Source organism: Clupea harengus, chromosome 16, assembly GCF_900700415.2.
Source record: "Clupea harengus chromosome 16, Ch_v2.0.2, whole genome shotgun sequence".
Classification (NCBI taxonomy): Eukaryota; Metazoa; Chordata; class Actinopteri; order Clupeiformes; family Clupeidae; genus Clupea; species Clupea harengus.
In genome coordinates this window covers 5,679,534-5,694,455 of record NC_045167.1, presented here as the reverse complement: position 1 = coordinate 5,694,455, position 14,922 = coordinate 5,679,534, and the positions used below count along the sequence as shown (strand labels likewise).

The 14,922-nt window shown below is 41.6% G+C and overlaps 1 protein-coding gene across 3 annotated transcripts in view; it reads left to right on the top strand.

Annotated features, from left to right (window-relative positions):
* Positions 1 to 10,350: 10,350 nt before the first annotated feature.
* Positions 10,351 to 14,922, top strand: part of usp6nl (USP6 N-terminal like) — a 72,525-nt gene continuing 67,953 nt past the window's right edge. The window contains exon 1 of one of the 3 annotated variants that reach the window (XM_031582305.2): positions 10,351 to 10,625. The gene's annotated coding sequence lies outside the window, so the exon portion shown is untranslated. The other 2 variants (XM_031582306.2, XM_031582307.2) reach the window with 2 other exon arrangements.

Below are 14,922 nucleotides of genomic sequence, written 5' to 3'. Positions count from 1 at the left end.
TAATAAGCAGGCTATTTACTATTTCTATTACTGATTGTACTTATGCATTTTGTACCAGTGGAATTTTTTATACTGGCGATTAAAAGATTAAAAAAATATATATCGGAAAAAGAGTCTGGCCTCAAACCGGGGCTTGACCCAGACTGCGTCCCGAGTTTGATTTCACGTTGGCACCTGGAACGTTGGGTTTTGATATAAAGAATTTTCTAGAAGAACTTTGGCTTGGTATCTTCAACCTTCTCCTTTTGTTTAGGCCTCACTTAAGTGTCTTTATTTTTCCCGTCCTTTCTTTCGTTCTGTTCATTCTTGTTGGAACGGGGGTATGGAAGTGTTGGTTTTACTTTGGCTTATAAATAGTTCGAGCGTTTGGTTTTGTTTAATAATTTTTGTCTTTTACGGAAAAAAAACAAGGTCTTTACAAAAAACAAACAAAAAAAAAACAGCGGTAAGTTTCATTTTAATTCTGTATCGTGTCGTCTACATGATAAGACAATTTAGGATAGAAGTATTTAGTCACCTTCAGTGGATACATGTATTAGTTTAATAACAAGATAAAACTAATTAGACTTTTTTGCTTTTAGCTGGTTTCTCTGTCTCTCGATGTGAACTTACCTGTGTTAGCTGAGCAGTCAGACTTATTTTTGTAAACGTATGTTCTTGTGTGATGCAGTTTGCTTCTGTCTCTCGGAAATTAAATCATTTTTCCTAATACTCGTCTCTCTGTGTGTGGTCTTGTTCCAGTGCCTGTCTGATGTTGTAACAATGTTCACACTACCTTACCCCTTAATGTTTCATGTCTCTCTCTCTTTATCTCTCTGTCTTTCTTTCTCTCTCTCTCTCTCTCTCTCTCTCTCTCTCTCTCTCGTTCTTTTCTGCACTCTCTTTTTCTGTGTGTGTGTGTGTGTTTTGGTGCTCATGTTGTTCTCTGGCATAGTGATTTTGGTACTGTCATGGTGACCTCTCTCACTGCAGTGTCATCTTCAGATTTGGAAAATATACATACTTCCTTTCTATGTATATTTCTGTGAAGCCCGACTTGCTGTGACGGTGGCTGGAATTTGTCTTCATGCGTACATCCCATAATGTTCCCTACTGCTGCCTAGATATCTCCATCGTTTGAAAATTCTAAAAATATAAATATATCCAAGTTTTGTTCTCAGGCCTTGACTTCTTCAACTAACAGGCCAGAGACTTGAACCATGAAGTTTTGACTTTGTGTTTTGCCTTGTATATTTATTTTTTTTATTTGTTGGTCTGTTTGGTGCTGTACAGCATTGCTTTATATGAAACATATAAATGTGATATGTGATATCACTGAGTAGCTGTGCTTTCTTAAGTGCATGGATTTAGAATCCCAATGGTGCTCACCATGGTGATTGCTCCACATAATAACTTGGCTCATGGTCTCTGGCCTGTACTGAGAGGTTGAAGGTCGTGAGGTCAAAGGGCGTAGGTCATCTGGGTCTGGGCGTGGTTATCTGTTATCTTGTCCGTGTGTCTCTCCCCCCCACACCTATGTGATGTGTTTCCGTGTGTATACTGCATCTTACCGACAGCTAGCAAGGAGAAGTCAGGTCAAGCAGGAAACCCCTAGAACCATCAGAGCCAAAATGGCAACTTTCCCTACTACTTTTCTGCAATCCGTATTTCCTCATGCAATCTTTATCACAAAGTCGAGATACGAATCAGGAAGCCTTTTTTTCAGCAAGCCGGTTCCATTCCCAACATCTCATCGGTGGAAAGTGGAGAATGCGACTGGGAACAAGTCATCATTATGTTCATAAATAGGTCCCGATTGGGTTGCATTGTTGCTTTAGCCTGCAAGAGAAGACACTGAAACTAGGCTGGAAATTGGTAAGAGGTATCAGCGCCATCTTGAAATATCATGCGCCAAAAATAGAACGTTACATTCTATTACAGAACTATTTCTTGGTAATCTTAAACAATAGAAATGAAATAACTTGAGAAATAAAATAGGTGGGGTCTGAGTAAAACAGTGTCAGTGGTGTATGAATGTGAGAGTGCAGCAGCATACAAAAAGAGAAAGAGTTTGGGGGGTGTGTGTGTGTGTGTGTTTGGGTTTCTGAGAGTGAAAGAGTACGGAGTTTGTCCTGTGGTTTTGGAGACTCTGGACCTCGTCCTCCACAGATGAAGTTAAAAGGGACACGAGGAGGTCATATTCTGCAGGTAGGTCACACACACACACACACACACTCCAGGGGGACAGCTGGGTACCAAACACTCCAACCAAAGTCACATTCACACTCCTGTCAAAGGCGTAAGAAGAGACTTGCGCCAGAAGACCAGAGCATTCAGGAGTGACTGCTATATTTCAGGAGCATATACAGCCATTTCTAATGCGTAATACTACACAGTAATAACAACATATAGAACAGTATATGTAGTAGAATGAACAGCCTAAACTGATTACTTGAAATGCATAATGATATACTGTTTGGTCATGTTAAGTGGGAAAGTGAGAAGCACGCACAGAAATGAACGTAAAGGTCGTTATTCTCCAGGCAGGCCATAAGCCATAGCTCAAATGACCAGTTTATTGAAAATGAGATTTTATGGCCACAGATACTCACAAATATCGAAAGGCATATCCCAAATTATAACAAGTAAATACTGTCTATTTTCTGGGAAGCACAGTAATGCTGATATATAATTATATTATATATGTAAACACACATATTGCATTGCATAGAACACCTGGATTGTGGTGTCTCACACAGGTGTACGGGGTGTTATCACCGTCATGTTAAGGGTTTTAAGGTATGTTTATTTCAAGGCAATTGGCACGTGAATAGAAAGGAATTCATCAAGCAATGCACAGGAATATTAATTCATTCACACATACATTTCATAGACAGAAATGAAGCGATCCCATTAGTTAGTCATTCTGATATGCAAGTACATGAAACAGTTTTTTGTGAAATAAGATTTAATTATTGACAACTATTGTATATATTAGAAATGAAACATCGATGTAATAACCAGATTACCCATATCGTACTCTACGACACCTTATAAGCACGCGGCAGTGGTTACTACAGCATTCACATTCCCAAGAACTGTCATGACAATTGCAATGAACAAAGACAATGGATACTGCCTATTTGCGGGTAATAATGGCAGTGTATCTATCTGCCAAGACATGTTTTTCACACTTCTGAAGAGGAGTTCAACTGAGGTGTAACCCACGAGACTAATCACAGCACGCAGAATGTCACTGTCAGATGTAAACATGGGCGACATTAAATCACATTTTCAATACATCGACGGACTCATCAGTCGGCACAGGTTACGCACATCATTGTGTCTGTAATCTAATCTACTGTCATTGATTTGTTGCGGGGACTGTGACACGCGTGGCAGTCTGTATTGACCTGTGTCGGTCCATGCAGGGCACTAATCATCAAGAATCCCTGAGAAGAGAGACAAGTCTGTCTGTGAACACGACTGCACCATTCCCTCTCTCCTGCAGTGAGAGCCACACAGCTCAGTGACCTCAGTACCCCAACCAGGGGCTTCCCCCACATCATCTGGCACAAATTCAAAACGATTTTATTTACTGTTCATTTTGCAAGAAAACACAAATAAGACGTGCACAAAATTCATATATTATTATGCTTGATATAAGGGAATGCATGTTGTTTTGAAAACCACTGTTTAAAGATAAAATGACAGTATGACAGAATCAACAAAAGTGTCTGAATCGGACCCATAACCGAGAGGTCCAGTGTGACCCCATGTAAACCCTGTTTACTTCAAACAGGAGTTAGCAGATGAGGTGACACTGAAGTTGAAGGGTACACACATAAGGTTTTGAAAACAAAAGCACTGTATAACCTTTTTAAAAAGCCATACGTGTGCATTTATTGGTGTCACATCATAGGTCTTTGTCAAGCCAGGGCCAGATGGAGTGTGCTGTAGGCAGACACACACACACAGACACCACACACACAGACACACAACACAGACAGACACAGAACACACACACAGAGACACACACCACACACACAGAGACACACAGACACACACCACACACACACAGAGACACACACCACACACACAGAGACACACAAGACACACACAGAGACACACACCACACACACAGAGACACACACACACAGACACACACCACAGACACACACACAGACACACCCCACACACACACACACAGTGTTTGTTGTTGTAGGGGGAGCCGTGTGGGCAGCTTGCAATTTAATTTCACAAATATTTGGATTTCACTATGCATGTAAGAAAACTATTTGCCTTTTTTTTTTAACAGAAACAACAAACAGTACAAATAAGATAGTCCTTGAGTAAACTATTTGCTTCTTATACAGTCACAAGCACACTTAAAAAAGGAAGGAAATTATGAAGTATGCCTTATCATAATGCATATTACTTTTTTTCTCACTGAAATAATGCCAGTAGAAATGAGATTAAAGAATGAAGGCATCATATCTAATTATAGAAACAAACAATGCACAATAACAAGTTTAAGTAGTGTATATGTAATCAGAAAATTAAAGGGATTATAGTCCTTGTACACATATCATCCTATAACACATTTAGAGGAGATACTTAAAACTCAAAAAAACAAAACTATTTCTCAGTTGCTCTCCTTGTCTGAAGAACGGTCCACAGAAAGTTTCTAATTAAAAGTATATATTTTTTTAAACTGAAGAACATATTGTTTGGTCGTAACACTTTTCCTAAACCCTCAGACACAAGACTGACATAATCATGCTATTAGCATGTCATGGCAGATAAAATATGCTGTCATTAATCATGATGACATATCCTGTCTAACAGAATTACAAGTGTCATTTCATAACTACCAGTGGTTGTCATGACAACTCTCATAATTTCAGATGCCATAACGACCTGTCTCATGCTCATAAGCATGTCATAGAAGCACAACCTATCATTTACAATCACAGTAATGCAACAGTAGCATTGCTATATCATCTGAAATAACCTGTCAGATAAATGGCATTAAGTATATGTAATCTGTTATTATATTTGTATGACATTGTTATGTTTTATCACCTATGAGCTCTAAAGCAAAGCATTTGTAAAATGTCAAACTAAGAATGACTTTGCCTTTTGGCTACTTGTACTGGGAGAACAACTTAAAAGTGCACATTCAGAATTAGTGGCAAAAATACCATAGCTCTTTATAGAGTCCTCATTAACAAATAACAAATAATTGATCAAGCTGACATTTGTTTCGATTTTGTGCTTCTGAATCCAGCATTATCCGCCAGGATGTAAAGACATGTCAGGTTGAGCCGTTTTTAACATTTGCTGCATAAGGAGAGGCTGTACAATAAGCACAAGACATAAAACAGCAAGCAACTAAACAGTGATTGCAGGTTTGGCATGAAATACGTATGCGGGCACCCAAACTCTCTTTCAACATGAGTGAGTACGATTTTGTCGAGCAAAACCTGGTTTCGTCGTCATTGCCGGAGGAAGATGTTTTGAAATAAACTGAGTGGAAAGATGTCGTATTAGTCTACATTTGTACGGCATGTAATGACAAGGATGGTAATGGTTTTTATGACACACTGTCTGTCATTTCTAGAACGTTCCTCCCTGCTAACTATCATTAAGCATCTCGTTTTGTGGCGTGCTCACAAGGATGGCTTAACTAACTGGCAGCTGTAAATTGGTAGGAAGGAGAATTAGAAGTTGATTATGACCGAACATGAGCCAAGGAGAATAATACATCGGGCCCGAATTAGATGGAGCTCGCAGAATTCATCAGTGCTTAAAAAGCATGTAATTACAAGATGCTCTCCCCAATGAGCTGCTGTTATTTTGTCCTTCTTTTCTCTTGCTGTACGTCAGTTCTGCAAAGTAATTGCAACAGTTCTGTACACAACAGAAATGATATACAGTTTAAAAAGCACAGACTCCACAACATATTTGCCTACTCAAAGAGTCCAATTATTTCCCAAAGCCTTCTTAATATTGCAAATTGCAATGTAATGTCTACAACAAATGTAAATACGTGTGAATATACTGAATATATGTGAACAATGGAGGGAACAACAGTGAGGTCCCAGTTATTAAATAAATATTTCCTAAACAGCTGCCTCCAGTTGGAGATTTCCCATGTACTATCATGCGGTTCAAATTGAAAATGTTAGAATTTTAGATTTTTTTCTTTTAACTATAAAGATAACTTGCATGACATACATTGTGCTGCGTGTAACTGTAAAGTGTGTGAATTATAATTTTTTTCACCATTTTAAGAATTTAAAGATAACTCTTATAGGGCCTTTTAAACTTTTCACGGGTGCGTTTTTACACTAACCTCTGCTGCCATCTAGTGGACATGAGGAAATACATCTTCATTTGACGTGGAATCGTGCAAGTAAGTATTGTGTGGGTCAACTCAGATCAGCAGTGCCACGTGAGTGGCAAGTCTGGCAAATCAATCCATACAGCTTTGAGAGCGATAGAAAAGAAAAAGAGGAGATTTTTTTTTTTGTTTCTTCACAAATGACAGATGTTTTGTTTCTTGACAGCGATAATTACAGGCTGTGTGTGTTGTTCTTAAACTGTCATTCTAGCAGAGAGCACACAAACAAATCTACACACATGCACAAGCACACACACAAGCACACACACAAGCACACACACACTCATTTATGCATAATCAGTCGTGTATGCCCCACCCTGCTGTACTAACTTATTCAAACATCAAATGTCTACTGAATGGACCGTAACACAACCCCTGAGGTTCATTCACATCATGTCATAGACATCATGCTATACCAGTAATGCCATTTAGTGCTATCTACCATGTGCACTCCATAGATGGATAGATAAAGAGAGAGGTAGATAGATAGAAGATGTATTAACACATTTATATACTGTATACAAACTACTATACTACTGATAAAATAAATAGAATAAAAAAATAGAAATGAGATATAGCTCTAACTGTGCAAATAAAAATGCAGACTGTGCATCGTACTTTGCCACTCTTAAGATAAGTAAGAAAAGCCTCCTCTCCAGACACAGATGGGAGTCATTATATATTCCGGTTGCGGTGGCAGGAGTGTCTTCCTGCAGCGGTCCTTATTACAGTGGAGTTGAAGGAGCCTCCAGCTGAAGACACTCTGCTGTCTGACCAGTAGGTTACACACACACACACACACACAGACTAACTCATACACACACAGGGGATGTGAAGTGTTGTCCATTATGTTGAGCAGTGTGTGCAACATCCTTCTGTCAACTCCAGGGGCCCCAGAGCAGTCCCCAGCACAGAGCCAGCCTTCTTTATCAGCTTGTTCAGTTTCTCAGAGTCACTGGCTCTGATGCTGATGTCCCAACAGATGGCTGCAAAAGAACATTTCACTTGCAACAACAGACTGGTAGAAGACATGCAGCATCTTGCTGCACACACTGACGGACCCAAGCTACCTCAATAAGTAGAATCTGCTCTGTTCCTTCCTGGAGACAGCCTCCATGTTACATTTCCAGTCCAGTCGGTTTTTGAAGGTAAATACCCATAAATCAGCCAACAGTAAGTTTGGGCACATTCTCCAGACAACCAACACACATAGTTCCGATCTGCGGAGATTCAACAACATACGTAGTCCAGTGAGATCAAATAATGTCTCTTAAAGACGATGCAAAAATCGGTCTTTAATCCAGTAAGTAATCTGTATTCCAGTAAACAATCTGTCTGCATTCCAGTAAGTAATCTATCTGTATTCTAGTAAATTATCTGTTCCAGTAAGTAATCCATCTGTATTCTAGTAAATGATCTGTCTGTATTCCAGCAGTAATGAAGCACATTAAACATACTCCTGACTCCTGAGTCAGTGCCGTCTGAACAGGGAAACAAAGGTGAGTCCCATGAAGGTGTTATGGATGAGTCATGACACGGTGTTCAGGTAGCACGTTCAAGGTCGTAATGACACGTGTTCAGGTAGCACGTTCAAGGTCGTAATGACACGTGTTCAGGTACTACGTTCAAGGTCGTAATGTGGCCACAAACTAGAGCAATGCAACAGCACACAGAGCCCAGACCTGTGGAATGAAGAGGCTGTGAGAACCATCTGTGAAAGGGCCGCGGGATCCATTTGCTTAACTAGCAGATGTGTGAGGAAACATGGCTGTTAAATAACCAGCTCATCAGGATCTGAAACGCTCTCGCTTGCCAAGTGCAACTCTCTGCACAAGATGGAAGAGGAGTTCATTTCTCAAGTGTGTGAAACCTGTTATGCATGAAACATTAAAGAAAGTATGGCGCAATAGTTAAGACACAAAGAGAAGTTGCTTACATGCCTTGTAATGCACTCTTCCTTTGTCATCTTTCATTTATCTTTTCATGCACTTTGCCCTTTTTTCTCCTTTTTAACCTCTCTCTTTTTATTTTTCTATGTTCTTTTATCTGTTCATTTGTGAAGCACTTTGAATCACCAATGTGTTTGAATTGTCCCCCTTTTATTGGCCAGACCCACGTGTCACTCAGAGAGTTCAATATGCAGCACAGGCCTGTTGGACAAACGCCCTGGGACTTAAAGGTCAAGTCTCTGATGCTGGGGGAACTCAACTCGACGAACTCAAAAGTCAGTCAAATACAGGCTCCCCCCCTTCAGTGTCCAAGCACCTCTTATTGTTGATGGGATGGAATCGGCTGGAATTGAACACTGGATGGACAGCTAAAGGACCATGAGCATCATTTTGCAGAATTTGGCAAAAAGTGCAATGGATTATAATTATGGACTACACCTTAAAAGGTTACCCTCACATTGACATGTTTAACATATCCAAGTTAAATGCGGATCAGATTTTTTTTATACATGACATGCCCCTGAAATGTAAACAAACACAAGGGAAGAAGCAGAAATAAACAATGCGCAACTTGCATAAAATGAGCAGATATATTAGTCATGTTCCCAGAGTTACGTACATCATTGTAAGTCAAGCGCCATTTTTACTTTTTGACAACAAAACTACACCCTTATGTGGATGTAGTCCTTGGCTTTAACTGCAGCCAAAAAATACACTCCCTGGATCAAAACACTTACTCCCTCTTCATCCCTCCCATCTCAAGCCTCTTCACGTTGGTACCCTAAAGCATTCTGAGGTCCAGAACCTAGCCTCATTAAAAAGTCAACATCTCTTTTACACAGACACACCAGTAGATGTTAGTAGAGAGAGAGAGTTTGGGTTGTACATAATAGTGGTTCTTGAATGTGTGTATGTGTGTTGGAGTGGGGGTTCTACAGAGAGAGCGATACGAAATCTGCCTCATTAGGCCATTTGATGACGGCAGCTGGACTGGAGCTTGCCAGACTCTGGAGTCTGGACCTGTTGCAGAGGTGTTCACAGCACTTGGTATGTTGTTGACTAAAAACCATTCATGTCGTTATTTTGTACAGCACAGAGCCAAAAAGTTTCCACGGTACCGCATCTCTGGATTCTCTGGTTGTTTACGACATCGAGCCTAGAAGGCTGGTGGGTTTAGGAGACCACATGAAGGGACGGGTTTGAGAACCTTTCAATCCACGTATACACATTACCTGTATGCAGGCCCACCAGTGAGATGAAAACGAAAATAAAAACATACCTCAGTCTTTCAGTGTGTTGCATGATGGTAAAAACCACAAATCATTTAAATAACAATAACATTCCATTCCTATTTTTTTAATCTGATTTGAAGGAGCTCAACTGGAAGAACACCATCAAGTTACAAATATGAACTTCTTGGTGAACAACAACACAAGTTTGTCACATGGACAGATGGACTAAGTCTCTCTCTCTCTCTCTCTCTGTGAGTGTGTGTGTGTGTCATGTGGACTGGCAAGTTCCAGAGGGATGATGTCTGTGTGGGATAAAGTTCTCTTTCATGCAGATACGATTTGTACTTAAACTGCCTACAGGTACAAATACAGAGGACAGTGTCATGTGTGCTACTGCACTTTTTTAAACACAGATCCAACTTCACCGTCTCTGAGGGAGACCGGACTTGAAGGCCTACAGTCACAGAAGTGAAATCGTAAACAAAAAAACTGCACGTGGCTATGGGTAAGATATACAGTCTAGCTGTAAAACGAATCGTCTATGGGCTAAATATGCTGTCGTCTGTAGGATACATTTAAAACATAACTTGACTAGGAGAATACTTAAATATATATGACGTCAACAAATTACTTGCAAATTAGTAGATTCATTTCCAGTAGGCTTGTCTGTCATAGTTTTAAGAAAACGTCTGACACAACTCTGAGGGTCAACAAAAACAAAAAGGGGTTAATTTTTATTTTTCTCATTCACGGAGGTGCGCACAGGTTATGCTTTCAATGTTACAGCCCATTAGGAAACTGAGTGCCGCAACCTCGCTTCAGATCCAACATGGCCGGTGTGCGGCGAGCGAGTCCGGCGGGAGGCGCATCGCTACCTGGAGTGGGATCGATTGCACAGCGCCCTGCAGGGCTTTCTATACTGACTTACTGAAGTGTTCAGTTGTGAGGGAACACCGCGCCGACTTCCTGGTACGGGACAATGGGCATTTTCTATTCCAGCTAGACTGGCGCTGCAGTCTCGGCGATGTGAACTGGCGGAACGCTTCGCGTTACGACAAGGTAAACATGCTATCGTTTTATCGGTGGAGATTGGTTGGACATTTAACTTAGGAACTTGCCTGATATGCATCTGTCAGTGGAGTACACTTCGCTAAACTGCGCTAGCTTGGGCATTCGCGGCTCGGCAAAAGTGACACAGGGACCGAAACGTGTGTGTGCGCCCGGCTGTCTGCTGCAAAGTGGCGGCAGCGTGTACCGTGCTACTTGGGACTTGGGATACTTTGGGGGGTTATTTCTTTATTTGTTCAAAACTTTGTCCTTATCTCTATTCATTGAGGCCTACCTAGCCAAACCCACGGACGGCCTCCAGTAGCAGCATCGCTGGTGACGGACTGTACAGAAACACTAATCACGTCTTTCTATTGGTTAAGTGCTAGAGATGCGGTGCGCTCATTGGCTGCTACTGCTTGTCACTCATTTGACGCACAAGTGGGGGTTTCAACATTTCTTCTGTAATTGATTTAAGGGGATCAATTGTAGAATTAAATGCTTTACATTAGAAAGTTTGCGTAATCTCATAGATTTAGCAGGAGGTCCCTGCCTTCTCGTCTCTGGTTTCCGAGGGCGGTAAATGGTTGGGTTTTCTTAGCATTTCGTTTTTCCTGTTGACGGTGTTGCAGTGGACAGGAGGTAACCGTGTACTGGCAGAATGTTACCTTTGTAGCAATGCCTCAATCCTATCTTTGTCCGGGTTAATGCGGCTCAGCGTTCTTGTCGTTCGGCTACATATGTGTCGCTCACCTGACGCCATCTAGGCTAGTTCCACTGTCGACTAACAGCCGAGTCCATTTCTCTCTTATTCAAACCATGCTTTCGTGATTTTATACGCATTCACACTATGCGGGCATCGTTAACTTTTTCTACCTGTCATTTCACTTTGGTTTGAGGCCGTACCTTAGATTCCAACTAGCTACGGTCTGCACTATTAACATTGTTGTGTTGTTTCCTTGGGACTGTAATGCGGACGCGTCCAGTGTCCTAACAGTACTATCCATCTGGTGTCGTCAGGCATTCGGTCGCTGCAGTGTTGCTGACGGGGCTATCGCATTACCCCGCTGGCGTGGGTACACATGCGTGCAGCGACCAACCTTCTGGTAGGGCGAAGATATTATTTTTTTCCCGACACACTGCAGACTAAATCCTGGATGCTCTGATCCCAGCCAGGAACCTTTGTATCATTGAGCCGTACATACAACTGGTTGTTGTGTTTTAGTGTAGTCTACCGTAGAAATCCCTCCACGATCAATTTAGGCTGCCACTGTTGTCCAATTCCACCGCCCATTAAAGTTGACGTTTAAATTGCCAACCATTATCGGTTGGTTGGTGCAGATTCAAACTGGAAAAATTGCACACTGCACACAGGTTGTGAGAAAAGCATAGACGTGGGAAAGGATGTATCGCTTCACTGTGAGTTAATGTGTTTCATTCAGCCTTCGGATAAACAGTCCGGTTTCCTCAACCAAAACTTTGCTATCCACATTTTCAAGCAATGACAGGCTTGTTGTTAGACAGTAAGCGCTAACTTATATGCATGGTATAGCAGTCTAAAGTACTTCCAAGACAGTCAGTGTCAACACATAAGGTCCTAACACATGAGTCTGCAGAAAAACACATAGTAACCTCACTCATTATCTATTTTCAAGCTCAAAAACAAAAACATAATAATTGCATGTCTACACACACACACACACACACACACACACACACACACACACACGTTAGCACATTCACTAAATGCCACCCTGCTTTGCCCCGTCAGCAGGCCCTCCCTAAGCCCTCTGTGAGATCATGAGATCATAGGGTTTGCCATCACCACAGACAAGCATGAAAGAGGATGTGTGTGTGTGTGTGTGCGTGTGTGTGTGTGTGTGTGTGTGTGTGTGTGTGTGAGCATGCGCGCATGTTTGTGACAGACTATAAATCTCTGTCCCCCACTCTCCCTTTGTAATTCCAGTATACACAAAGTCACGTTATGAATCATTTTGGTACCTATTAGAGAAGACAGTAGTGTGTGTGTGTGTGTGTGTGTGTGTGTGTGTGAGTGGCTAGCAAGCCCAAAGTACCTTGGCAACGTAATAGCAAATGGCCAGTTCTTACAACTGGAACACACTGTACCCCTGTGGCCACTGTGTAGGAGGATATTAGTTTCATGTAGCTGACACACACAAACAAACAAACAAACACACACACACACACACACACATAAAGAGAGAGAGAGAGAGAGAGAGACACACACACACACACACACACAAGATACAGGAACACTTTCTGTGTTGCCATTACATTTCAGTTCACTTTGTGTACTTGTGCAATCAAAAAGGTCACTGATAACTGTCAAACATCACATCACCCACCCACCCACCCACACACACACACCCACCCACCCACACACACACACACACACACACACACACACACACACAGACAAACAAACAGACATGCGTTATGCTTTATGCTTTGTAAAAGAGTACCGAACCAAGCATCTTCAAAGAAGAACCATTGGCCTGCACACCTGCACACACACACTCTCTCTCTCACACACACACATACACACACACACACACAGTATAGACAGCTCAGTATAGCTATGCTTTTAACCTCATACTCCAAAATACACACAAATAGACAGTGTCAGTGTTAGTCTGTGTTAATAAAGCTGTCAGTGCAAAGGTGAACATATGGCAAGAGTAATCCCAGCTTTGAAACCAGGACTCATCTCTCTCTCTCTCACTCACACACTCGCCATCATATCTCCACATGGTAACATTGACTTTGATGGACAATTTTAGGTTCAGTGTTTTTTAAATCATGAATCGTTTGTAGGTGTAACATGGATGCACAAGTATGTGATAAAACTGTTGTTTCTGATATGACACAGAGAGAGATGACCATTTCAGGCAGTGTGTGTGTGTGTGTGTGTGTGTGTGTGTGTGTGTGTGAGGGTTTCTGTTAGGCGGTAATTACCGGGTTTTGTCTGGTGAAATAGATTTTCAAAAACGGTAAATACAAAACCTACTGGTCGAAATGTCCTGTAGCAATGCTCATCCAAAACATGAAACATAGGCCTATCCATAAACATGACATGTGTTTTAAATTCACCAAATCTGACTGCTTCCTGTTCCCATTAGACATGGGGGAAAGCGGATTCTATCCAATCACATGTCATTCTTCGTGAAGCTTCAGTCTGAGCTCTGCTCATGGCAATGAATAGAAAATACATTTTTGATTGGCAGACACATCATGGTGATTAGCGAATCAAATTGCTGTATTTCTACGAGGAGGGCGTAATCTATCAGTGGCTCTCTGGGTTTTTTTGATAGCCAATGAGGTGGGGGCAAATGCCTGCAACCTTAAGATGGGTAAGTATCTTATTCACTTCACAGGGGCAGTTAAGGAGGGTTACTAGGCTTATTCACTTCACTGGGGCAGTTAAGGAGGGTAACTATAGGCTTATTCACTTCACTGGGGCAGTTAAGGAGGGTAACTATAGGCTTATTCACTTCACTAGGGCTTGAAAAGTGTGCGTGTAAAAGCTAAACTTTCTTCAGTTTTACATATGTAGTTCTTTAGCTTCAAGTCTCTGGTTGCCAAGTTTGACAATATTGATTGCATCAAATAGATTCGAATAAAGTGGTGTCAACCACGATCCTGCTGCAAAGTTGCAGTGGCAGACGGATAGGATTTGGACATTTATTCATGTTGAGTTTAGTTGCCCGCCCCACATCCAGATGCCCACCCCAGGATGACATCCTGATAACAGTCAAACTGATTTGAAAACATCATTCTTTTATAGGCTACATTATGTTTGTGTTTGTAACACAAATTGTTATTGAAACATGCGCCGATAAGTTTCTAATGTGCCCGGTGAAAAAATTATTCCCAGACAGTGGACTGACAAGAAAAAATATCCTAGTGGAAACCCTGGTGTGTGTGTGTGTGTGTGTGTGTGTGTGTGTGTTTGTTGTGTCTGCCTATTTGTTATTTGACGCAGTAAGCGTGAAACGTGGTGTTTTACAGCTGATTCTACTGAATACTGGATCATATTGTGTATGTTTGTTTTACTGTGTGTGTGTGTGTGTGTGTGTGTGTGTGTGTGTGTGTCTGCACGCATGCATGTGCACACATTGCATTGGAGAGAGAGACCTGGCCTTACCAAATATCACATGGCTCAGTCCATTTCCTTTTCCTATCCCACCCCCCTCCAACACACACACACACACACACACACACACACACACACACACACACACACACACACACACACACACACCCTCCCTCCCTCCTCCCGCTCTGTGTG